General features: G+C 46.9%; 1 pseudogene; it reads left to right on the top strand.

Annotated features, from left to right (window-relative positions):
* On the top strand, positions 1-23723 carry LOC142068090 (protein ELYS-like; annotated as a pseudogene).
* The last annotated feature ends 3290 nt before the right edge of the window (positions 23724-27013 follow it).

Genomic DNA, 27013 nt, shown 5'->3' with positions numbered 1-27013 from the left:
ACTTGAGGAACGAGAGCACCTTTCTGGGAGAGCTGGTGTTTGGGAGCGCAGACACCATTGAACTTTCCTGTGACAGCCACGGCTCTTCTGTGTCTGTTTCCTGGTTTAAAGACGGTATCGGGATTGCACCTCCCAGCAGAGCTCGTACTGGGCAGAAGCTGTTGAAGATCATCAGTGTGTCATACGATGGCTCGGGGCTGTACAGCTGCAAGGCGAGGCATTCCGACCAGGTCCTGGGAAACTTTACAGCCAGAGGTACAGGTGCGTGCAGAAATACAGCGCGCTCGGGACTTGTATTTTCATTTTGTTTTTTAAATTTTGCCCCTCCACACGCTCAGTACAGCTGGTGCTTTGCAGGGTTCATCGGTACTGGGCAGGCCTCTGCCTCCCTGATGACTCCTGGCAGTGATTAGACCGACAGAACCAACCAGCCAAAGCTTGCTTGCGTGTCCATGGCCAATGTTAAAGCGTGACGGTGAGACTGAGAGAGCCTGAGACACGGTGCTGGTCAGCTTAAACCCCAAACGCCCCCTAACACTCAACTAGAGGCAGTGCTACGTGGGCCTTTGAAGTCTTTTGTGAGTGGGTGAGCTGTGGCTCAGGGAGGTTGAGCGAGTGACTTTTTCTGCTCTATGTGACAAATCAGTGGCAAAATTGCATGTAAAAGCTGGAGGTTCCTGAAAAGTATTTCCCTGTTGTAGGCGATGAATGTCTTCCCTCCATCCTGGTTATCATAAATTGCTAGTTTGTTTTGGCGGCAGCTTCTCTGTAAGCTGTGTCCATCTCAAATATGTGCTTCATCGGAGGCGCTTATTGGGATTCCTACGTTGCAAAGAAGCGCGGTGTCAGCAAAGCACGTGCTGTCGTTTGCTTGGCCATATTGCCCGTGATGAGGCCAGCGGGACAGAACAGCTCCAGGCTGTCCGAGGCTGGATCAGTACCCAGGGAGTGTCAGAAGCATCTGTTGTCCCCAGGTAGCTAACCACTGCCACTGAGATCATCCCCGTGATCTCAGGCTGCTGCATGGGTAGAAGGATCCACATGGCTGTGAGCAGATGGGAAGCCTCCTGATGGCATAGATTCAAAGCCTGATTTTTCAGAACAAGTAACCCGTTGTGGATGTAAGCTTTTAAAATCTCTCCTTTGTTTTTGTGCTGTTGGCGTTTTTCAGGCATCCCCGAAGAGTAGGTCCTTGCCTCCAAAAGTTGAGTTCCTTGAAAAAGTAAGGGGCTCTCTCTGAAAACCGAACGCAGAGGTGTTTGTGATTGTAAATCCCATCCACTCCCTAAAGGGCTTTCTCTTTTGTGTCAGAAAATTTGTGTAGGTGAGGGAATCAAACCAATAATAATAAATGAAAGCTTGTTTCAGCAAGAGTTTTGGAGAGAGAGAGTTTTGGAGAAAGAATGGTGACAAGCCTGTGCTGGTGTGGTGGTGTTTTACTGGGGTGGGGGAGAGAATACTTCAGTTGGTCGGAGCGAGTCCCCAGAAGCCTGTGCCTGTCGCGTGTGCTGCCAACGTTTCTGCAGCTCCCCTCGTCGGGCGGCTGTTTGCAAGGAGTGTGTTTGAGCACTGGGGGCTCAGCAGGCGCCGGGCCCTGGCCCTGGGCAGCCTGCTCTGGGTGACCCTGCGTGCGCAGGGGCTGGACCAGCTGCCTCCAGGGATTCCGGAAGGCCTTTCTCTCCCTTGTGACTCCGTGACTCTGGAAGTGGTGCTGCGAGGGGCCAGCGCTGTGGCAGCGCTGGGAACGTTGTCTTCCCTGGGCTCTGCCTCTGTCGGGACGGCTGTGTGTGTGCTCTGCCCTGAGACACTCGGCACCTGCGCCCGTCTGTCCAGGTACGCCAAGCAGTGTGCAACAGAGCGCACTTTCAGGAGTGACTTGAGGAACTTTTGCTAGCTTGGCCGCGTTAGAGAGGGACTGCAGCTCCTGCATGCAAGGGTAGTCGTGTTGGAGAATAACCGTAGGAGTCCTAAGTTCCCAGGGTGAAGAAGAATGGTCATTTTGGCAGCTTGTGCCCAGCCCGCTGTGGGGTAGGATCCAGCTGGGAGGCTGGATTCTGGTTTACTCCTGAGCATGGAGTAAGCCTGTGGCGATTTACACTAATCTGACTGCTGACAGAAATAGGAATGTGGTTGTAGTCAGTGTTTTCAAAGAGAGCAGAAACGCAGTTAGTGCTGGACATGTCTCTTAAAGGAGAGGCTTCACGCCTTTAACCGGTCTCTCTCTCCTTTCCCACTGCTTTGATTCCCAGTCATCCTTGGTTTAACTTAGCAGAATGATGCAAGTACATCATCCTGATAACCAGATCATTATATATATTGCTCATAATTTATTATAGGTTTTACCTCCCTGGTTCCATATTGTCAAGCAAATGCCTAGCAAAAAAAATGTTTCAAATGCCCGTTGGCTCACTCGGGGAACCTGGGCGTGCCTGATGCGCTGGCAGTTTCACATGCTTTTGTACGCTGTTAATAACGGCAGCATGACTAACTTTAAAGTCACCTGAAGGGTCCAGATGTCGGAGGGTTCCTTACCTGATGGTTCTTGCCAGTGGCACTGGTCGGAGAAGCACATCTGATGTGCGCTGTAGGCAGGACTGCTCTGTGTCAGGGTGTGAGCTTTCCACCGGAGATGAAGGATTTCTGGCTTGGTGGGGAGTTTGGGGTGGTGAGTGGTTTGCTTTTAAACTCCGGTCTCCCCAGTTAGTTTAAATCCTTAAAGCGTGACTTCCAGTTTGGCCACACAAAATTCTGTGCTCTTGGCCTGTCGCGGGAGGCAGCGGCAAAGGCAGGGTGACGCGGGGCGGCTCACGGCAGGTGAGGAGGTTTCCTGACTGCTCTTAGCTGCCCTGCTGCAAGAGACTTGCTCGCTCTTTTTCTTAAAACTACCTTGCTACCAGTAGAACATATTCTATGAGTGACGATGAAGCACTTCCATCAAAACGTTGCCCTGCGCCTAGTGCGGGACCCTGACGGCCGCGTCCCGTGTGTCACGCGCTCGTGCTTTTCATGCTGGCAGAAGGTACTGGAACATGCTCTCAAACAGTTCCCGTGCCTGGGACTGGAAGTGCAGCCGATTCCACTGCCCGGCCTTCAGAGCATAACCTTTCTCCACAGCAGGCCCATCTGTATAACTTGTATTTCCTTGTCAGCGCTTCCCTTGAATGCCCTTGTGTTGCTCCCCGAGCCCGGGCTTCAGAGCGAGCTGTGACCTCCTGTGCTGGGAGGGACACAGGTTCCCAGTGCGCGCTGGCAGGAGCGATCGTAGCCCTTTGTTTGCAGGAGAACACGTACGGCACAGACACCCCAACACGCCGTGTGAGCCCGTGTAAGCGCTGGCTGTACTGCTCCGTAGCACGGGGTAAGGGCTCGCGCTGACACCTGCCTTGGCCAGCAGGTGGGACACCCAGGCACAGCGAGCTGCGTTTCACGTCTCCCTTTTGAGACGCCGTGAAGAAAGCAGTGCCATTTGAACGGGGTGATTAAATCTGCCTTGTCTTCGGGAGGCGTTTTCAGGAACCATTTCAGAACCTGCAAAACACAGTTACTTGAAGGAGTTTGTCTTTCCATGTGTCGGGAATAGAGAAAGATTGATAAGACCTGAAGAGAAACCAGAGTGTATCTCTTATTAAGGCGCCTGTTTAACCTTGTAAATCACTTCAGCTTTTCAGTTTTTCCACAACAAAATTGCTCTTGATGTATGGAAACATGAACTCTTTGTGGAGCACCTCCAAAAGTGTGGGAAGTGTCTGAAAGGCCTAGAAATGTTTGTGAAATCCTGCAGAGGAGCGGTAAGGGCAGGCAATAGGAAGGAAAGGACTGGAATAAGGAATATGAGGCTTTAATTGTAGAAAAAAAATCCGTGCTGTGTTATGTTTCCATCATAAGTGTATGGAAAACTGCTGTGTAACTGATGAGCTATGAAAGTCTGTATTGCTTGTAACGTGAAAGTATCAAGAGTATGTTTTGTGGAAGAGTTTAGAGGATGAAGGTCCTTAAGAACGTTGTTCAAAATACACATGCCAAAAGTGAACAAGACATAAACGATGCATGAAATCTACTAGAAGTCAATGGAAAATTAAGAATAAAGTATGAAATCAAGGAAAGGGACAAATGGAAACTTCTCCCTATTACCGAGAAGCTTTTGAAAAGATGATTTTTCTCAGATCGCATCGTACTAACCTGTGTGAGTAGACTTGACTTCAGTGTCCTGGGCTTTTTTCCCTGTTATTTATTTTGTCAATACCCCTGCGTCCCTTTTTGTTGGTGACCTCATAGGCATCAGAAAAGCAAAGGATTCTCCTTTTGCTCTGCTGTGAGATCCAAATCTGCCCTCAGTGCCATTTTTTTCAGGAGAAGATCTACAGGAGGTGGATGGGAGATTATTCACGGCAAAGTGATGAAACTTCTGTCAATCTCAGAAATGTCTCTGGCTGTCAGGAGTCTCTTTTTGCATGTTTGTCTTTATTTAGAGTGAAGAATGCGAGACCTCACGGCTCAGGTAACGAGCAGCCTGCTGCAGTTTCCCGAGGTGACCATTCAGGCTCTTGGGGAAGATGAGACCACCCGAGGGTCTGTGCTGCGCGGGCAGTTCTGCAGAGGTGAGCCTTTTCCTTGAAACTGGCCCTTGCTGTGAAGTTGTTACTGCCTGGAGGTGACCTGAGGCACGGGGTCACAGCATCAGCTGTGTCAGGTTGGTGCTGCTCAGGTGCCTCACGTTTTGAGAGAACAGAAAGGGTGAGCTATGAAAAAACCGATGAAAAATGTTAACATTAAAACATTAGTAGAGTTAAACTTTGAAATGACAACAGCCTGCTCCAATCTTGAGCCATTAAAATAACAGGCACAAGTCGGTGAGCCCTCCTCAATTGCTAATTGAATGAAGGGCAGTTTTCAAAAAAGTCAGAGTGTTGTTTTGGGCCATATTTATTGGTACCATCATAACATTGCCTGCAGAAAGAGTTCCCCCAGAGTGTTACAGCAGCAAACGGCCCTGCTTTTTTGTTGCTAGCCTGAATACAAAGAGAAGGAAGAGGAAAGCCCTGTTAGGTGCTGCAGCCGGGTTTGCAGAGCATTGAATAGGATGCAGAGGAGTGTCCCGTGAGAGGTGCTGAGAGTGGCTGAGCAGATGAGGTAGCTGACTTTGTAGGTGATGGGAAGGTAGCGCCGGGTGCCTGCCTGGGTGTCCGGGCATCTGCTGAGACCACGTAGAATCCCTCTATGTGACTGTAAGTGCAGTAACTGAGTTAATACTCCCTTTGTGTTGGAAGTAGTTCAGTGAAACTAAATGTGCTAAATTCTCTCTGTGATCAGCGTGTGTGAAAGTTGAAATTGGCTCCCGCAGTGCCCATTTTAAGGTAATTCCTTGTTGAAGTCCAAATCCCTGCCCAAAGTAGGCGTGTGTCAAGCAAAGTTAGTAAAGTAGAAAGGAATTGGCTGAAATTTGCTCTGTTTGAAGTACGCTTTAGGAGTTGTATTCCCATAGGTATTTAGATGTTTTCTAGCAAAACCAAGCTGAATATGGTATAAAGACGAGCGATCAACATATTGTAATCTTTATCCCAAACAAGCAGAACTCTTCAGTGCAGGAATGACAAGTACAAATGCAAAATCATAAGGTGGTTCATTTGAAGATGTATTGCTTGAGAGTTCAGTGGGTGATTTCAATGACCAGAATTCGGTACGTCTGTCTCCCTGTGTGAGGCACCTCTATTGAAGCAAAGGGGCAGTGATTGTGATTTTTCCGTTGTTTTCAGTCCTCTCTTGTGAGTTTCCTTTAGCCAGCTTTTCCTTCTCTTCTAGGGAGAGGTGGCCTGGCCTGGCTGGCGTGTGGCCCTCAGCTGGAGGTCGTGAGCGCTGTGACGGGAGAGGGACTCTCTGCACACCGTTTCAGTGGAGCCCGTGAGCAGCCTCCCACCATCCGCGTGGTGAAGGAGGTTTCCTGGCAGATGGGAACGGGGCTGCTGGTTGGCTTGAGAGAAGCAGAGGGAAGTGTTCTCTGCCTGTACGACCCTGGAACATCAAGCGTGGTTAAAGCAGTTGTTCTGCCAGGAAGGGTAGGTGCTTTTCAATGGGGGAAACGTTGTCAGGTGCTGCATAACGCTGTTTCAGGAGCAGCTGTGGAGCGTCTCTTTGTTAGGAAGTCTATTTTCTCTATTGCGTCATCATACTGTCACTGCAGAGTGTCCAGTCGAGAGCGGCATGATGTAAAATGGTGGGCTTCACAGTACCATTATCCTTTGAGTTTACTGATAGTAGAACAAGTTTTCCGGTTTTATGGTAGAGCACGTAGTTACCTAATTTTCCACTTGCACAAAAAGGCTTTGAAAGCTGCAGGAAATGGAAATTGGTGAGCTGTAATAATAGAGTGCGCCATTGCAGTCGATGTGAACTCAGTGAAATAACTGCAGGAATTCTAGTAAACGCAAGGCAGTAACGGATGTTTGTAGAGGGCTTTTTTTTTTCTTTCTTTCTTCTTGATATAATTGGAAACAATGCTGTGTTTTTAAGTCTTATATTTTTAATTCTGGCTTCAATTTTCAGTGATTTCTATCAAAGCTTATCAAAGAGCTTAAATACTAACTTGTAGTTTTCCTGTAGGTAACCGCTATAGAGCCCATAACTAGTCCCGGAGGCGGCAGCGTGAGGCCTTGGCACCTACACCGGGCTCTGCAACGGTTCTGTGGAGCGGCAGCGGTGGCGACAGATGTTGGTCATCTACTTGTGGTGGACCTTGGTTTGGATGATCCATCTTGCAGCCAGAGGGAAAATGAGCCATCGGGTAAGCTGCAGTTTCTAAACCTGAATTGGAAAGTAAGAAAACTTGTGTCTTTTAAATCAACAACATGCATCCCGCTTTGAAGATAACTGCTGTGCAGACGTTTATGACTGCTGATTACAGATGGCAGTTTGACACCGTCTGGTCCTGAATGGATGAAAAATGGGAGTGGCTTCATACTCCTTCTAAGGTTACAAATACCCCCTCCCACCAGGATCCCTCTGTCACTGTGACTCTCGCCAGTGAGGAGTAGGAATCTGACCATCCGAGTCGGTGCAGCTGCCAGATAGGAAGGTGTATCGGACGTGCCCTATTTCTTGGGAATGTTCTTCTGCTTCTGTTCATTGACTAGTGGCAAATTTTAGGCTTTTTTATTTTATCTAAATCCAACTTATCAAAACCCATCTATTTGGATGAAAGAAACCTCTAATTTGTGTATTTGGAGCGCATACTCTGTTTTGGCTCTTACACCAGTGTCTTCAAGAGTTGATGTCACTTCAAGGAGCTTCATCGTGAGGCCCAAACTCCTGATGTGCAGGGTCCAGGAAGAATTTGTCTATGAAGGCTACACTTTTACCTGGTGTTGAAATACGACTGAGAATTCCTGTCCAGACAGAGAGTTCTTATGTTCTCCGAATATGTACAAAATGGAAAGAGCAAACTAAGTGTTGTATCAGTGGGTATTTTGCCTGGGATGGTAGAATTAGTTTATACATGTTGTCACATCAGTGTTTCAAATGCAACCTGAGTGGCATAACGCATTCATTTAGCGTGTGGTTTTGTGTGTGCAGGTCTAACAGTTGCTGCTAGAATTGCTGCTGGAGTTCCACTAAGAAGAGAAATGGTGACCAGGGAAGGGAGACATCTCTGCTTTCAACTGCAAAGCCCTTCAGGAACAGCAATATCGACCCTGCGCTACATCAGCAGAAGCAACCAGCTCGCCGTGGGTTTTTCCAACGGCTCCCTGTCACTGTGGGATGTGAAAACTCTGCAGCGGGAGTAAGTCGCCCTTTGCACTTGGTCACGCCTGGAGGTGCAGGGCTCTCAAGGCTTTGCTTGAGGAGGAAGTCTGTTACTTCCAAGTGACCTTTTTCAGGGGTGGAATGGGAGGAGAAGCATGTCGGGTGCTCTTTGCTCAGAAGATGTGTCCACCCTAACACAAGCAGTCGGGGCCACTAGGCTCATCTTGTTTCTTTTTCTGTCTTTTTTTTTTAACCCTGTAGGCACCACTGTCAGCTTGAAGGAGGAAGGATTCCTGTCTACGCCATTATTTTTCAAGAGCCTGAGAATGATCCTCGCAATTGTGGCTACTTGTGGGCTGTTCAGTCGACACAAGAAAGGTGAATAAAAACTTACTCTAAGCCATTGAATTAACTTTTTATATCTATCCATTCACATACAGTTGACACACGTATATTTGTTGTGATTATTTAGCTGTGCAGGAGATTCTCTCAGGTGTGGAAGGTGTTGAGCTTACGGTGCAATTTTACAGGATTTAGCAGAGATGAAGAGGGACCTACTAGTTCCTCCCTGCTGCAAGGTGGCAAAGTGACAGTGGCTATATTTCTGTGTTTGCATTCTTAAATGACTGCCTTTGTTTCTTGATGACACAAGAAACATTCTCTTAATTCTTTATTCCTTATTCTTTTAATACCACACCATGGTATTAAAAAAATACCATGAAAAGCAGCCGAGGCTGCAGCTCCAGAGCACTAAAGGTGCAGATCCACCAGCCTGCTGCCCCTAAAGGAGGAGGTGACAGCATGGCCGGTTCCCTGGTGCCAGCTTGAGCCTTGGTGAGCCAGCTCAGCTCGCCTGGCAGGGAAGGTGTTCAGCAGCCAAGTCGGTGGTTTCCTGCTGGGCTAATGACTGAAACGAGGGTGTGGAAGGTGCTGTGTGTGCAGGAGAGGGACTGGAGCTCTGGTGGGAAGGGAAGGGAAGGGAAGGGAAGGGAAGGAAGATCTGCCCCTCTCAGCATCAGCAAGCTATTTACTCAGCTCAGCTGCCCGTAGAGTGGCAATCTTTTTCACTTGGACTGTAAAGCAGTTTTGCTTGAGAACTCTTCACTGTGAAGAGCTGTTCCCAACCATTTTTAGTCCACATAACATCTGAAAGCTTTCAGACTGTGTGGTTAGCCTTTGCCCCAGAAGCTGTTAGTGTCCAAATGTCCTCCGTTGTGTTTTAGCGGCTAAATGTGACCAACTGTCATGCTTTGGGAAGGGCTGTTTTTCTTTTCAGCGAGACAGTGCTATGAAGGAAACCTCAGCCTAGATCCAAGGAAAGGATAACGAGGAGTATAAAGCAGCTTTGTAACCAAATGTCACAATTTATACCTTTTCCAGTGAAGGCGATGCTGTGAGTTTACATCTGTTGCAGTTAGTGTTCGCTGCCAGAAGATGCTTGGCTTCAGGACAAGTCCTGTATGAGGTAAGACGTGCACGTGCGTGAAAGGATGGAAAGAGTCCTTATCTCTAAGGGAGTACCAGTGAAGTTGGCAGGGGTAATATGTATATGCTTGAAACCCTGGCAAAATCTCTTTGAGGGGAAAGTAACTTTAATTCAGAGCAATTCTTTCCTCTCATTTTGTTCCTTTCTCTTGCATATGCTCACTAGGTCCGGAATGAAACGGGTGGTTCTTGTATTGTGGTGCTCTGTTTTGATGGGGACTGTGCACTTTGATTTTTTGAATGAGCTTACATTTTGACTTTTTTCCTTATCTAGAGGAGAGCTCCTTCCTCATTGGTAAATGTTGCTTTTGACCAGGTAAAGGTGAGGAGTTTGGGAAAGGTGGTGTTTCTTTAAAACACATTCTCTCTCACGATGCCAAAGTATAAGTACCTTCAGGTGATTCAGTGTGTTCTAAACATGGATGTCTTCTCTTCCTCTTTGTTGATGTGCAGTTTTTAATGACATAAATATCCAGTGCTGTGGAGGAACAGAGCACCCTGATGGGGTTGTTCACGTACAAAAGGGCTTTCATTGCAGTTCACTTGTGCATCTCTTGTCGTGCTCTAAGCGCTGTGGGAGGTTGATAGGAAAACGTTTCTTTAATTTTTCCCCAGTTTCATTTTTGAACTTCTGCTTTCTTTTACCCTCTTTTAAAAACTGTTTGTAGCTACAGCCTTAGCTGTGGCAAAGACATGACCTTGTCCTGTGTCCTTCTTTGGTAAAAAACCCCAGTTGTCTGTAGCCCTTCCTCTGGTGGCTACTTTGTTCTGTCTCCATACTTCAATGTTACACTGCGGGACCTTTTACTCTTTGGTGATTCCTTGCCTCGGTCATCTTATTTTCCTGAATACAATGTGAGGAGTGTCAGTTTTCAGCTCAGAAGCTGAAGTGTTTCAGCAGCTTTTAAATATGGCTCTACTAGAACCTCCAGCTGATAGTCTTTAAAAAAGGGACACAAAGTGATAAAATAAGGCTGTTGTGTTTGTGGCCTGAGAAAGCTGTGGTGTAGTTAATGGAAGATGGAGGGATAGTTCACCCATCAGTCCCTGAGGAGGCGAGAGGAGGAGCTGGCAGGAGCTGATGTGGTTTGAGAGAAGGCTGTGAATCAGTAAGACGTTCTCATGGCTGCTCCCGAGGGATGTGCTTTCACTCTAGCGGTGTGTGCCTATAGATAATGCCTCGCAAGAGAGCTTTGGCTGCTGGAATGCCATGACGTGTCTAACTTCATCAGTTCCGTAATCAAGTCACGGAGCAAAGAGCTTTGCATGCCTATGTATTGCATTATTTCAGATCTCTCTTTCTAGATAAATACATAGGTTTGTGAAGAAATCTGGATGTTGCAAGGAATTCTGCAAAACACATTCAGAACCAATAATGCGAGGGAAATGCTCAGTTCTGAAAATGTGCAAAGCTTTTACAGCCAAACTTACCCGTTATGGTTTGACACTTAGTTCTCTTGCGTGTCAGATGGAGTTTCTCTTTGCCATCAGATTAAGCGCCTGGGAGAGCTACAGTACAATATGCAGGTTATATTTGATATAGACATTCTTTCATCCTTAGATATGATGTCTGCTTTTATCTCCAAATGACCTTTCTCCCTCCTGTGATTTTTTTCCGCAGCGTTTGGCATCCTGTGCTGAAAAGAACAGTTTAGATCTGACAGGCGGAGCCTTTCCCTTGAGAGGGCAGGGCAGCAAGGCCAAACTACTCAGCTGTCAGGCTGTAGAAACCTTTCCCAACCACGCAGCCAGAGAAGGCAGCGTTGATGAAGGTTTGTTCCTGATGTCCCTGTTCGGTGATTCTAAACTAAATGGTTTTGGAATCCAAGCAATGAATGCTGTTCTATACCCACAGTCTGAGAGTCTTAAAAATAGACTAACTTCCTGGGCTTATTTCAAAGGAAAAGCTGGGTGCTTGGGGTCTGTGGGACTTGTTAAGATAAATCCTATTTTTTTCCTTCAATGCTTGCTGACGTGCTGTAGCGATGTATGGTGGGGTCACCTCTGTAACACTTGTCAGTGATTTTATTCCTCCAGCTCTCATCTTTGGACAGTAAGATCATCCCCTCCATTGCTTAGGAATGTTCCCTGAACTTTGTTTTTTCCGCTCTTCAAACCTATGCCTGCATCTGCATCCAGCTGGCGGCTGGTCACGAGTGCTGTTCCCCAGGGCTCGGTCCTGGGGCCAGATCTGTTTGATACCTTCCCCAACCATCTGGATGAGCCGGCAGTGTGCCCGGGTGGCCAGGAAGGCCACCAGCATCCTGGCTTGTATGAGAGATAGTGTGGCCAGCAGGAGTAGGGCAGTGATCGTCCCCCTCTACTCGGCGGTGGGGAGGCTGCACCTCGAATCCTGTGTTCAGTTTTGGGCCCCTCACTCGAGAAAGATACTGAGGTGCTGAGTGTGTCCAAAGCAGGGCAGCGAAGCTGGTGAAGGGTCTAGAGCACAAGGTTTAGTTGGGATCTTAGGAAAAATTTCTTCACCAAAAGGGTTATGAAGCATTGGAACAGGCTGCCCAGGGAAGTGGTGGCACCACCATCCCTGGGGGGTGTTTAAAAGATGTGCAGACGTGGCGCTTTGGGACATGGTCTGGTGGTGGGCTTGGCAGTATCGGGTTTACAGTTGGGCTCGATGATCTTAAGGGTCTTTTCCAACCTAAATGATTCCATGAGTCTATGATCTGCCCGTGCACTTTGCCCTCTCTGTGTCTAATAGGTTCCTACACCTACAAGTTGTTAAAGCAATAGATTCTGGCTTCCCGTGTCCGTACACACAGTTAGAACTCCTCAGGTGTCTTTCATTATCTTGCCACAATTGGATGTGCATCTCTGGGTTTGCACATCCAGTGATGCTCTGAGCACATCTTTGAGCCGGCTGCAGTGATAACTGCCATAGCCTTTTGTTTGGGTGTGTGAATGCCCTTCCCTCTCTTCTTACTGGCCTTAACTTATGCCTGATGTCACAGAGGAGGCACTGACATGACTTTCTAGGCTATTTGTGCTTATTAGCTTTGACTTAGTCCTGAAGAGGCAGCTTCCACCTCTTTTGTGGTGCTACCCTCTAACAACAGCGTGTGAAAGTCTAATAAAAACACCTTTGGATTTTCTCCACTTGTGTCATGATTCTGAGGAGAGGGCCTTCTAAAAACTTGTCAAAACGAAACAACACACGCACCCCCCAAAAAAAACCAAACCAACAAAAAAGCCCCTTTTTATGAAGTGTGAGGCATGGAAAAATACTTGTAATTTTTCTGATGGCTCCTAATTAGCTTTTGTCCAGAAACTATTCAAGTTGTGGGCCCACATGAGCTTCTGTTGGATGTGGATTGAGGTTAGAAATGCAGCTGGCTTCTGATTTATGGAACTAATTGATATCTTCAAGGGCAGTTTCAGCGGCTCACACAAGTGAAAGGGCCCAGGAGTTCACGATGACACACAGTAAAGCGTGGGAGGCTCCCTAAGCAGCACTGATGAATTCAGCAGAGAACAGAGACCCGTTTTGCCAAACGACCTGTCTCCTGGTTCCCTGCTCTGTCAGGGTAAAGGATGCACCACCCACTTTGCTCACATCTGGAGCATGCCTTCCCCAGAGGAGACAGACCGTCCCACTTCTTGAGAGAACCCGAGTGTAACATGGTCAACGTTTGATGTTAAACTCTTTGTTCCAATTCCCTGTTTGTTGGGTTTGGGGTTTTTGTATTTGTTTTGTCTGATAATTGTGTTCTTTCATTCTGACTATGCTGGAAAGGAGCTATTTGAAAAACTTGTGATTGAGTCAAATCTGGAAATTAATAATGCCAGCTGAGTGATCAAGTGTATACGACAAGTATTTGCATGCTTTCTAAAAGTAGCGAGGTATGTTTTCCTAGGGTCTGTTTTTGTTTTGGGATTCTTGTGGGGTTTTTTTTGCTAAATATCTTGATCCACTCTTACTGTATGGAAAACCTGATTAGCTGATAATTGTGTATTTGATTTGGCTTAGGATGGATACAATTTGAACTCGAAAAGGGGGGCAGTATGACTGAAACCTATCACAGAGGTGTTTGCTACGGTGTAAATGTTTAAAATTATTCTTACTGAAGTGTTGTGTTTCATGAGTGATGTAGCAGAATGAAGCTAAAATAGAAAGTGGTGTTTTGAAAATGTCAGGTATATTGTATTTTCTCCCACTAAGAAACAATGTCTTGTCTTTTCCAGTCATATCTCCTGACACCAGTGTCTCAGTCTTCAGCTGGCAAGTGAATACACGTGGCCAGGGAAAACCATCTACTTATTTGGGTGTATTTGACATTAATTGCTGGTATCAGGCTCAAATGCCAGGCTCACTAAGGTAGATTTTGATGGAGCTGTTTTCAGTATCCCTCCCCGTAATTCATTGGGAAGTCAGCGTTTAGCTTCTGCGCTTGTTTTCTTTCAGGCCAGAAGAATCCCTTCAGGACTGCCCCTATGTTGCACTGTGGTCACTGGACGCTGTGACAAGCACGACTGCCCCAAACATCGTTTTGGATGTTGTGGTGCAGGAGCGCAGCCTAAGCTGGAGAGTTCCTCCTTCTTACCCACAACCTCAGCTGTGTTTTCACCCAAGCACCTATAATTTTGGTAGGTATTTCACTGTTTTGAAAAGTGATAAGCTTAAACTGAGCTCAAATGCCATTTATTGGTTCCCTTGTTCATTGGTTGTCACGCAAAACCCAAACCCAACCAAAACAAAACACCCCAACCCCCCCCCCCACCTCTGATCACATTGTACTGACCAAGTGTGTGCTGTTGTGACACCCGTCTGACAGGCGGCTGGGTCTGGGGGTTGGGTGCTTCTGTAACGCAGCCCGTGACGTGGTGCTGGTGATCAAATGAAGTGACTCTGGACTGAAGCTCAAAGCACGGCACCTCGATAGCCCCAGGGGTAAAATTTCTACACTCAGCCATTATTTTTCTAAAAAAGGTTTTAAGTGCTCTGAGGAGGAGAACGGGTACTCAGTTGTACCTTTCCAGAGGCTGCTATGACAAAAATGTAAACTGGTGCTACCATCACGGTGAGAGTATGGAATGTTGTCCAACGTTCGTTGTCTCTGCAGATGGCAGGTGCTTGCTGAGCTCTACAGTTGTTCAGATGACGTGCAGCGGCTTCCAGAAGGAGGTGAGCTTTTACTGTGTCTTTATTGAGAATGTCAAGAGATGGACCTTTCCTAAGCTTTCCATGGCGCTGCTTTTAGCGTCAGAGACCATTTTATGCTGCTCCTGCCCATCCACACGTGTAATTGCAACTGTACCCTGCCAGTTTTATGCAAATGGTGATGTTTGAGGTCCCCTCTTGGGAGTGTAAACCCACCGTTGCCTCCCGTTGAAGCACGATCAGGGCCTGAATGTCTAGAAAGGAAGACAGCGCTGCTCTAGGAGCAGGACGAGAAAGTCGGGGAAAGCTGTTCCTTCTCTCTCATCAATGAGTGCAACTGCCTGCGTGGTCCTGAGTTTGGGTTTTGATCCCTGATGAGCTGGGAAAAGGAGGGCAGACTGGAGAAAAGGAAGAATCGTTCCCTTGGAAATACTTTCCCCCCCTTGTCAGTTCCTCAAAGCATTAGGTTCAGCACAGGAGGTTAGAATTAGCCTTTGGTAAGTTGTCATGTCAGAGAGAAAATTTCCTGTGCTCCTCCCAGCAACAAGCAGCCCAGCCTGTGATGCCCGAGTGAGGGCACAGTTAGAAACAAGCACTTACTGTTGGTGGTTGGGATGTTGAAAGCAGGTGGGATTCTCCTTTTCTTTTGTCTGCTACGTTTAGGAGGAGCAGTTAGACGCGGTCTTGTCAGCTGCTGCCCAGACAGGTTCTGTAGGCCTTCTGACTGGCTGCATTAAGCTTTGGACATCTAAAGGTAACACTTCTTATGTGGTTTTTTAAGTTGCATATTTTTTTAGTTTGGAATTCTTGATTCATTTCTTTTTTGTTCTCTCTTTTTAAAGAGCAGCCAAGTTCTGCTGCTAATGTAGAGTTTGCCCTTGACTGGACATGGAGCAAAGTGATCTATACAAAAGGCGAATTTGACCAAATCTGTGAGTACTAGTGCAGCCATGCTGCAAACCTAGAGTCATTCTTTCCAGCTGAGCTCATTCAGTGATCTGCTGGTAGACGGTCTTGCCCGCAGATCTGGAAGTGCACTTTGAGACTCTGAACTTGCTCTGCAGGCTGACGCTTTCCTACTTATTCGTGAAAAGGTGTTGCGCTGTTTGACGGCTCCTGCAGCTCCACTGACCCGCAGAGGTTACAGGCTCTTCAGCGCCGCCAGTTGCTTTTGAGCAACCGTAGCACAGTCTTAAACTGTTTTCTAACAGCAGCCCACGAGCTGGCTGGAGAAGGTTTGTCACAGTATTTCTAACTCGGTGGTATGTTTTATTAAGATTTGGAATGATGCTGGGGCTGTAATTGTGGAAAGAGGAGCTTTTGTTGGTTTTGCTGATGGGCAGAAAGTCAGATGTAGCCGGGAGAAGGGGCTTAAATGGGAGGGGTTGGGGCTGCCACTTAACGCGCGTTGAGTTCAGGGCAAGAGTTTGTTGCGGGGCTGGTGCGAGTGGGTGGGGAGGCTGCGTTCAGCAAGGAGCTGTGCAAGCACCCGGCTTGAAATTACAGCAGCGGGATGTGGCACTGTGAAAAATACTCCCTTTGATTGTTAGCTAGCAGTGTGTAATTGCATGCAAATATTGGATTGGAAATTACTGAAAAAGGAAAGGAAGCATAAATAAGTGACATGTGAAGTGAGTTGCATGAATTTCTGTAGCTGTTTCTATTACAAATTGTTCTTGGCATATTGAGGAGAAAAGAGAATATCCCTTTGCTAGAGTAAAAATCCCTGCTCTGTGAAAAACAGATGTCTTATCCATGAGTGGATTTAACTGTTCAGACTTTGCATTTTTTTATGTAACCTTTAGTGAATCTGCTTCTTTGTTGGGGTTGCTTGTGATTGTGGTTTTTTTCTTCAGATAAGGACGTGTTACGGAGTGAAAAAAATGCAAAGGCAAAGATTTCTACCGTGTTATTTTTCTACTGTCTATTTAGTGCAATGAGGGGAGTTTTATTAAAAAACAAAACAAAGCAAAGCAAAAGAAATTGCATACCAACAGTCCTCTTAAGCTTTTTTTACCTGTTTTGCAGACTTGACAAAGAAGCTGGCAGAAACCAGCCTCACAGCTTTGTATGCACGAGTGGTCCTCTGGTTCTGTTGGTCCCGTCTCCTGCCCGAGGGCTCAGGTAAGCATAAACTGTCCTGCATTTGTAGCAGTAAGTGGCTCCTATGAACAACTGCTTAGGCATGGTTCTGTCAGTGCTTCATCAATACCAAGCCGTGCCGGTTCAGTGACAGCAGATGCTGAAGTTCTGCTGCTGAAATGGAGGTTTGACTGGTTTTTTTCAACTACGTCGTGTAGAATGATGCCAACAGTTTCTTTCCGGGGTGTTTCTCAGAAATAGCACTAAGCCTCTGAGTGAAGGAGTTGCTCGTGCCCACAGCTTGAAATACTTGGGATTTTAAATAAGTAACTCTTAAAGCACCAACACGGGAATGCTTGATTTTACAGTAAAAGCATGGCCTGCATGTTTTGAACTTGTTACTGATTGTTTGAGGAAAAAATACACCTTGGAAATAGTTCATCATTTGGATGGGTTATAAATTCTATTGTCAGCCTTAATTGCCTTATGCATGCTCACGTGACGTGTTGAAAAACCCATTCCCTTTGAGAATTGGGTTTTTTTCCTTTATAGTGAACTTCAGCTGACACTACGTGTTCTGGATGCGACCTCAGCTGTAAACTTGAAATGGCGCTTAGGACAAGAAGGAATTGACTCCTGTGTCTTCGGTCTCTTTTAGCAAAGGCAGAAAGAGGATTGGCTTCTTTCAAAGTCAGAGGCTGGCCTGTGATTTTGATGCTCAGCTTGTGTTCTGTCTTTTTTAGTCAAAAACTGTAGGTTGAAAATATGATATGACTTCTTTAACTTACTTCTTATTTATTGCCTGTAGGAGGTGATATGCGTTTCTCTAGACCTTTCTACAATTATCCTCTGATTCAGAGCTACTACACGGGTCATCGACAGAAACTGGAGTGTTTATCAAGGTAAGACGTGCAGGAAAGCTCTAGAACAGTTCCACTGCAAATTCAGAAGCGGCAGCGAGTGGCTTTTCCATCAACAGCTGCGTTTGCTACGCTTCATGCATTTGCCGGCAACAGCCTTGACTTCAGTGATGCGCGTGTTCTGCTGAACACAGAGGTTACTTTCCTGGGTTAAAACGTTGATATATACCTCTGCTTAGTGCCCTTTTTTTGTATCATCGTTTCTTTGAAGTGCATGTAATTCACTGGCTATTCTGTGTGATTTGTGACTACTGGAAAAGGGCATGTGATGAGGACAGGATCAGTCACGGCCAGGTCAGCAAGGCACGGCCTTTGCAGAGCAATTGTTCTGGACACAGAAGAAAGCATGTTTTAAAAAACAAAAATAATCTCTCTCCTTGACGAGTAGTAGATGGTGATAAGAGTATTGGCCCAAATCTCCTACTCCCAAGCACCGCGGTGTCCTTTAAGGAGATGGGCAGAGGTCCACGCAGCTGGCACGGCCAGCGCTCTCCTGGCTACTGGATAAAAGTCCCTTCCTCACGGGAACTCCCTTTCCTGGACTGGCTCCCTGGCATACAGGTGATGTGCCTTGGGTTAGGTGAGAACAGATTTTAATTTGGCACCTGTACTGTAAAGTAAAGCAAGTCCTAAAGAAGCTCAGGCTGTGGCACCGTGAACAAGGTGCTGCAGGAGGAGTCCAGGTGGAAGCTGCTCTATGTCAGGCGTTGGCTTTCAAGCTCCTCTTCCTGAGCTTCCTTCTGAGGTAACGCTCGTACAGGCTCACGGGCTCCTTAGGAGCACCACCTCCAGCGTGCTGCTTCTGCTCGTCCTCCTCGGGAAATGAAAGGCTGGCGTCGCAGCCCGCAGGAGCCTGCGATGGGCTTCTGAGGAATGCAGTGTTTACCAGGCCAGCCCTCCATCACTGTGATGGCGTGTGCAGAGGCACAAATGTGCTGCTTCAGGTGATACCAGAATTCAGCTGTGGCTCAGCTTTCTGACCGTGACTGTTTTTCAGTAACAAAAGCGAGGTGCTGAGAACAAAGCCTGACATTTCCGTGCTGTGGTCTCACCGCTGTGTGTGGGAACACTCCCATTGGAGGCGTGAGATTTGGGGTAGCTTTGCTCACACTGCCTTTGTATTACAAGTAATGCGGCACAAAAGAAAACCTGAAAACTAAAAGGTCACTGCAACTTTCCCCTTAATAGGGGAGCTTCTAGGATTCCTACTTGGAACTCCTTTAATAGCTCACTATGATCTAATGAACACCTTTCATCTGACTGAGAAATTTCTTTCTAGTCGATTTCAAGTCACGATCATGCCTTTGTCTGTTTGTTCCATTCTTGGGCTCGTGGGAGCTTTTGCTGGTTTTGTTGTGGCTGGAGGAAATCTGTGACACAGAGAGGCTGGAATTAGTCTTTTCCTCTGTCAAATCCTCGCTACGTTTTGTTCCAGAGGAAAATGAGATTCTGACTGCCTGATGGTCGATGGGATGGTTTCCCAGTTGGGAGACCAAGTTGAGGAGCTGTGGCGGAGAGAGGAAGGAGGAGCTGAGAAATACCCACCTCCTAGTTTACAGGTGAGTGTTGTGTTCCCTGAAAACAACCACCACCACCACAAACCCCAGCCCCAGCCCAGCCCTCCCCCAAAGCCAATGATTTCTCAAAGAGGAGTTTTTTAAAAACCTTTTCCCTTTTCATTCCAGGCACTGCTGGAGCTCTATTTGCTAGAAGGCGTTGAAGAAAGCCACAAACATGCAATTGTATCCCTTGGAGTTATTTCTGTTACACCTCCAGTATACGCGCATCAGGGGTCTGAAATGTCTGTCACCTACGCCTTCGATGCATTTTCTAATTTATGCTTCAAACACAATGCAAGGGAAAACATGTAGTTTAGAATGAAGGCACAGAGGAAGCTTTGATTATTTGTTTGTACTGTGGATTTTTTAGGAATTTTTAAAATGTTTTGTTGCAAAGTCTTTTCTGATGTGAGAAAACAGGTTTACTAAGCAATGTTAAAGGTAGAAAGCTCCCTTAGGTTTTCTCAAAATGTAAACTGTTTTTCATTTTTGAAGCACCCATACCTGTAGCAAACGGCTGCTTCCTCGAGCGATGCACTAGAATGTGCTGCTTCAGAGCAAAAGGATTTCTGACAGCGGTTTACCAGGACCTGATTTTGCTGAAATCATCCATTTTCCAGCACAGCTAAGAGGGCTTGCTTTTGTGCTGTTACAAGTGCGGGCACACAGAATAATAAAGAGAGAGAGAAGAGAAAAATCATTGGGCAGAAACTGAATTTTTAAGCTGCCGAAATACACTGTGTTGCTTTGGTTGTTTGTTGCCTGACCCAAGAGGGGAGCCTAGAGAGCAGGGGCTTTAAAAGCTGTTGCACCCCGGAGCTCTCTGATGAGAATAGACCCCCCAAAACAGCTGTCAGAAAGAGAAAACGACACTGCCGATGAGTGATCCACATACTGGTTTAAATCCAGTTTTAATCATTCAGAGCTAAGCTGTGCTGTAAGGACACCCTAATTTCAGTTGGTTTATATACGCTGGAAAGGAGGGAAGAAACCAACTGTAGAATTTGTTTGCTTTAATAACCAAGCATTGGCCGTTCACGTGTTTTGAATGTCCAGCTGTTGGCTCCAGTGACTAAAGAGGGAGCCTGAGTTTCCAACGGAACTGTTTAAATATCGAAAGGCAACCTTTCTGAATGCCTTAGAGAAATCAGAGAGTCTGTCTTTCTGGTTATTTACTCAGAATGCAATTTTGTTGTTAGGGCCTGACTACCTTCAGGTTGCAACAGCATAAAATGGCAGGACTAATACATGAGTATTTTCTGCGTCCTACCGCTATGATATTCTTATTTCCTTTTATTATTTATTCCTATTATATTAATCATAGGAATAATATTATTTCATGTGATAAATTGTTGGTCTTGCAAATTTATTAGCCTTAATTAGATACTTGTTATCAGACAATTTACTTGCTGCTAGACATCATACATTCCTTTCCGAACAAAACAGAAGCTTCCGTCGACTCCTTCGCAGCTGCCTTTGCCATCCCTTCGGGCCTTGTTAAGCTTATTCAAGGATTTTGGCTTCTAGACCACAAGGACCATGAAGTAAGCATGTGACAGTTTAGTTAGGCATACGTTGTAGTACAAGGCTATGATCTAGCAAATGACTTTAAAAACCTGGTGCTTAGCTAATAACAGGTGATAAAACATGGGAAGCTTCTTTTGTAATCCTGCTTCAGCGGCACCTTCAGCAATACGTGATGATCTGCAATTTTGTTTTAATTGCGTTGACAGGAAATGGTTTAAGACAATGAAGAAGTCAACGTTAATGCTTGACGTGTGACTTGCCAAAGCCATCTGTTCAGGTTGTTCTCAGCAGAGCAGTCGAGCACTTTCTCAAAAGCAGTGGTTTGGGTACTTTAAATAGTCAAGCGACCATCCTAGCAGCAAGATTTGAGACAGAAGACCGCAAAAGTGACTCTTCAATCTAATTCATGTTCCTTCTGATGCTGAGGGTTGCTCTTTGCCTGTCACAATTTTAATACAACCTGTCTGGGAGAATAACTTGTATTTATAAGAAGTGATGTTTGCCTATGGGGATTTGGTTACCCTAGCCAAGTGTGAATCACTCCTTTTAAAAGACTCTGGTTTTTTTCTGTATGGCTAACTGATTTTTTTTTTCTGCAAATAGTAAAGAATTTATATTTACCTGTCCGGTATCAAGGACATTCACCCTTACTGAAGAAACTTTTGAACAGTTTTGTCGTGTGCTTGTGTGCCCAGCCTGATCCCCTCTATACAAACAGGATGTGGCCAGGCTGGAAGGGGTCCAGAGAGGGGCCACCAGGATGATCAGAGGACTGGGAAGCTGCCATACGAGGATGGGCTGGGAGAGCTGGGTTTGTTCAGCCTTGAGAAAAGGAGGCTCAGAGGGGATCTCATCCCCGTGTACCAGCACTTAAAGGGTAGCTACAAAGAAGGTGGAGACTCCCTTTTTACACGGAGTCGCATGGAGAGGACAAGGGGGATGGCCACAGGTTGCTCTTGGGGAGATTCCGATTGGCCACCAGAGGGAAATTTTTCACACTGAGGACAGTCACTGTTGGAATAATCTCCCCAGGGACGTGGTTGACTCGGCCACGTTGGACACTGCCAAGAGTCGTCTGGACAGGGCGCTGGGCCATCTTGTCTAGACTGGGCTCTTCCCAGAAAGGTTGGACTAGATGATCGCTGAGGTCCCTTCCAACCTGGGATTTTGTGATCTGAGTAAACCTGATCTCCACCTTCTGCAGAATTCCCTGGCCCTGCTCTTTCACCCAGCTACAGTCAAACCTGTGTCGTGGCAACACGTGAGAATTCTTCAGTCCCTCATGTGCCAAGGAGAGCATGGGCGAGCCCTCAGATACATGCAGGTGACGAAGCCACCATTCTCAAGCAGTTGTGAAGAGCGGCTTTTCCTCACTGTGCTGTTGTCCAATAGGTAAAGAAATATATGCCACCATTTTGGCATTGAAATACTGTGAAAGGTGGAGAACAAACACTAGAAATCACAATCCCCTAAGTTTCCTTTAAACTTTGAGCACAATAATTGTGGGGCATCTTTTTAGTTATACTATTAATACGCCTTTACATCTCAAAAAACTAACTACAGGTGCATGGCGGAGGCTTGGGGTCTGCTGCAGGAAGACGCCGCTCAGTTAAAGGAGGAAGAGCTATTAAAAGATATGTATGACATCTGTCGGGAGATGGAACTAGTGGGAGACTTCCTGAAGCTGCCTTTCACAGACTCTGAACAAGTAAGTGTGGGCAAGAAAAAAATCTGACTCCCTTCTTTGCCAAGAGAAGAGGCAGGATCATCATATATGTTTTAAAATGTGTTATTTCTCGTAGAAGTGTTTGGAGAAATTTTTAGAGTCATGAAATTCTTTTAGTCCAGCACCTGCAGCGTGCCAACTGTACGGCAGCAGCACGGCTGAACCAGGCGATGAACGTTCATCTATCTCATGGTAAGCGTAAAAGTCCTGCCAAGTGTGCCAGTTTCTCTCAGGGGTTACTAACCGGTTTAACAGCGCTCAGTAAGAATCCTGCTTTCTTTATCACACCCTTCTTTGAAATACTTGCAATAAGCCTCTGCACCTTACGTTACAGCTGAACCTAAAAGTTGAACAAAATGTGTCACTACTCCAAAGCTACCCTGTGCAGTTGGAAATTCTGTGTTCCAGGCTGTTGTTGACTCCACTTCAAACAGTTTGTTTGTGTCTGAGGATGAAATAAGTATCTTTCCTGTCAGCCACTCTTACCATCCAGATATTCAGCGACGTACGTTATGTAGGGTTCGGATGATTGGAAGTTGTTTGGGTCACTGTGGAATGAAGAGTGTGTTGTATGTCATCTCTGGTATCTTGCACACAACTCTGGGTGCCAACCCACAGGCAAAATTTACATTACGAGTTGTTCTTTTTATTATTTTCTCAAGTTATAGCGTGAGGTCTGCAGTTCCACAGCTTTCATTTTACCACTTTTTGGACCAAAATTCTTACCTAACTTCTGTATCTCAAAATAGGCAGGTCAAATTTTGTGTTATGGGAACTTCTGTTGTGGTTATGTGATCCATGTGCTGTTTTCCGGAAACCATAGTTCTCCAGAGCAGCAAACTTACCCAGGTGGTTTTGGAAGGTTTAGGTCCTGCATTTGAAAGCTTCCATCCAGGGGAAGGGGTGTGTAGGTAGCTTTCTCTTCCTCATTTTAATCCTCACTTCCTTTTGTCCAACGTAACCCACTGTTGCCCTGGAGATTCAGTCACCTGGGGCAGTGGCGTTTCAGGAAAAACAAGGGCAAGGCTGCTGTTTTGTCAGCCACGTGAAACTTGTGGGTGCTGACAAGCGTGTCAGAATCAGGTTCTGCAGAGTGCCGGCATGGTTTTAACTTAAAGTTGTAGGTTCTGTTATTATTCTAGTCTTCCTTCCGCTTGGCTAAAAATACGGGGTGAAACTTCTTGCTTTACGCTTTTTGTTCATCAGAACGATCGTGCTCCTCGCTGGAGACAGAGAGCAGTTGCCAGAAATTCTCTCTCAGGCCAACACGGCAAGACCCTTCCTAGAGGTCAGAGGCAGCTGGCTGCAGGGAGAGCCAAGCCTTCCCGTCTGCCTTCATCCGGACCAAGAGGAGGTAATTTTGGGGGGGAACATAACGCACAACTAACCATCGCTTTGATTGCACAAGGCTGATCGTTTTTCCCTCGTGCTTTACAGCCGCAAGACCAAAGCCATTCTCAACGGTAACAAAACCAGCTAATGCAGGAAATGTGGATCCAAGAGAACCTTTCAGCAGTCGTGTATTGGCCAAAGTTAGAGAGTTATGGGTAGGAAACGAGCAGAAACCCATTTGAGAGAGAGTTTTTTCTGTTATGATAATGTTTGTTATGCAAAATACATATATTTGTATTATGGTAAATGTGTTCAGAGACTTTAAGAGAGCTGAAACTAAAACAATGATTACCATCAAGCTATTGGTGTACACATCTTGCTAGACTTGATTGTGTGATCAAATAGTGATCTCTTCCCACTTGCTGCCCAGTTTCTGCTTTGTTTCTGCCTCTTTTACTTAAAAATAGGCAGAACGATAAAGAAAAGAGGCCAGTAGCTGTCAGATGATTTTCCTACAGGTGGTAGGGCCAAATGAACCTCAATTCTGGTATATTTGGACTTGAGGGCAATGAAGGTCAGTTACTGTCCTTCTCTACTGTCCTTTTGTGACGTGATGCTCGCGTCCCCAAGAGTCGGGCCACTGAAGAGCATTGAAACAACCAGCAGGTGGATCAGGCTGCCGAGATTGAAGTGGCTGAGGTGGATCTGGACTGGCAGCAAAAGGGTGAACTATTTCTAGCTCGGTGGGCCCATGACACCTCAGGCCATCAAGGGAGAGATGCAACATACAGTGGGCTCGTGATCGAGGGGTGGACTTGACCATGGATGTTATTGCACAGGTTATCCACAAATGTGAAACGTGCGCTGCAATCAAGCAAGCGAAGCGGGTGAAGCCTCTGTGATGTGGGGGACGATGGCTGAAATACAAATATGGGGAGGCTGGGCACATTGACTATATCACACTCCCACAAACCCGCCAAGGCAAGCGCCATGTGCTTACAATGGTAGAAACGACGACTGGCTGGCTGGAAACATCTCCTGTCCCCCACGCCACTGCCCGGAACGCTCTCCTGGGTCTGGAAAAACAAGTCCTGTGGCGACATGGCACCCCAGAGAGAATTGAGTCAGGCAATGGGACTCATTTCCGAAATAACCTCATAGACACCTGGGCCAAAGAGCGCGGCAATGAATGGGTGTATCACACCCCCTGTCACGCACCAGCCTCTGGGAAAATGGAGCAGTACAATGGACTGTTAAAAACTACGCTGAGAGCAATGGGGGGTGGGACATTCAGGCCCTGGGGTGCATATTTGGCAAAAGCCACGTGGTTAGTCAACACGAGGGGATCTGCCAGGCGAGCTGGCCCTGCCCAGTCAGAAATCCTACATACTGTGGAAGGGGATGGAGTCCCTGTAGCGCACGCAAAAAGTACGCTGGGCAACACAGTCTGGGTCCTCCCTGCCTCAGGCAAAGGCAAAGCCATTTGTGGGATTGCTTTTGCTCGAGGACCTGGGCGCACTTGGTGGGTGATGCGGGAGGACGGAGAAGTCCGATGTGTGCCTCAAGGGGGTTTGATTTTGGGCGAAAACAGGCAATGAACTGAATGGGGCAATGCGAACTGCTATATATAATATTGTGTGTCACCTCTGTGTTGTATCCATGATACCAGAGTACGAGCCTCCCAACCCATGGAAGATAAACTGCGACACAAGCAAAGTGCAGCAGTGACGGAACGATGCCTGACTCGGCGTGCAGCAGCCCAGGTATGGGACCTGGGCATGGCGTGAGCGGTGTGGAATAAGGGGAGGCGGCTGTGCTGGTTTTGGCTGAGAAGGGGTTAATTCTCCTCACCGTGGGGGGCGGCTGCCTCTCCGGCTTCCCGCGCTCTGCGGCGGGGGGGGGGGGGGGGGGGGGCTGGGAGGGGCGGGGCCACGGTGGGGGCGGCTGACCCCGACTGGCCAGTGGCATGTTCATTCCGTACCACGTGACACCATGACCAGGATATTAAGGGGGTGGGGGGGGCAGTTGGGGCTCGGGAGCGGCTCGGCGGCGGGTCGGCGGTCGGTGAGTGGCGGCGGGTCGGCGGTCGGCGGTCGGTGAGTGGCGGCGGCGGCGGCGGCGGCGGCGGCGGCGGCGGCGGCGGCGGCGGCGGCGCGGGCGGTTTGTTCCGGCGGTTCGTTCCCCCTCTCCCGCCCCCCCCCCCCCCACCCCGCGGGGCTTTGCGCCTCTTTTTGTTCTCCTTTCCATTGCATTTCTGTTGTTGTTTCTTTTAATTTAATTTATGAAACTGTTCTTATCCCAACCCACGAGCGTTACTCTACTGATTCCCTCCCCCATGTACCGGTGGGGAGGGGGCGAGCGACTGTGTGGGGCTGAGCTGCCGGCCAAACCACCACAGACCCTAGAAGTGAAGGTTTGGAATTTAAAATGGAGGCTTTTAGCTTTAAAAGTGGGGTATGGACCCTGAAAGTGAGGGTTGGGGCCTATAGATGTGGCTTTTAGCCTTAAACGAGGGGTTTGGATTCTAAAACGCACGGTTTTGAAAGAAAAAATGATGGTTAGAGCATTAAAGGACTGGAGTCGCTGCTAAAAGTGAGGGTTTGGGAGCTAAAGAGGAGGCACTGAGCGTTACAAGTGGGGTTTGGATGCTGGAAGTGCGGCTTTGGGTGTTAAAAGTGAGGCTTTGGGTTTTAAAAGAGGAATTGGAACCCTGAAAGGGAGGGTTTGGCTGTTACAAATGAGGCTTTGAGCGTTAAAAGAGGGGCTTGGACCCTAAAAGTGAGGTTTGCAGTCCTAGCTATAAGGCTTTGATGTTAAAAGAGGAGTTTGGGTGCTTTAAAGTGCGTCTTGGGGACCTGGAAATGAGGCTTTGAGCGTTAAAAGAGGGGTTTGGACAACGACAGGGAGGGTTTGGAATTTAAAAATGAGATTTAGTCCATGAAAAGGATGGGTTTGGACCCTAACAGTGAGGGTTTGTGACCTCTGAATGAGGCTTTGTGCCTGAAAAGTGGGGTTTGGACGCTTGAAGTGAAGGTTTGGAACTGAAAATGGAGGCTTTGACTTTTAAAAGAGGGATTTGAACCCTGAAAGTGAGGGTTTGGCTGTTAAAAATGAGCCTTTGAGCTTTAAAAGAGGGGTTTGGACAATAAAATGGAGGCTTTTGACCTTAAAAATGAGGGTTTGTCCCTAAAAAGGAGGGGTTTGGGTCCTAAAAGTGAGGGTTGGTTTGGGACCAAAAAATGATGCTTTGAGCCCTAAACGATGATTTAGACCCTAAATGTGAGGCTTTGCAAGATATAAATGAGGTTTTGACAGTAAAAAAGACAGATATGGACCCTAAAAGTGAAGGTTTGGGTCATCTAAATGAGTCTCTTAGATATAAAAGAGGGGTTTGGACTCTAAAACTCATGGTTTGCAACAAAAAATTTATGGTTTGAGCAATAATATAGTCGATTTGATGCTAAAAGTGAGGGTTGGTTTGGCACCTAAAAATGAAGCACTGAGCGCTAAAAGAGGGGGTTTGATGCTGAAA

Source organism: Phalacrocorax aristotelis, chromosome 23, assembly GCF_949628215.1.
Source record: "Phalacrocorax aristotelis chromosome 23, bGulAri2.1, whole genome shotgun sequence".
Taxonomy (NCBI): domain Eukaryota; kingdom Metazoa; phylum Chordata; class Aves; order Suliformes; family Phalacrocoracidae; genus Phalacrocorax; species Phalacrocorax aristotelis.
Note: the sequence above shows the minus strand (reverse complement) of the source record. Positions and strands in the feature narration are given on the sequence as shown.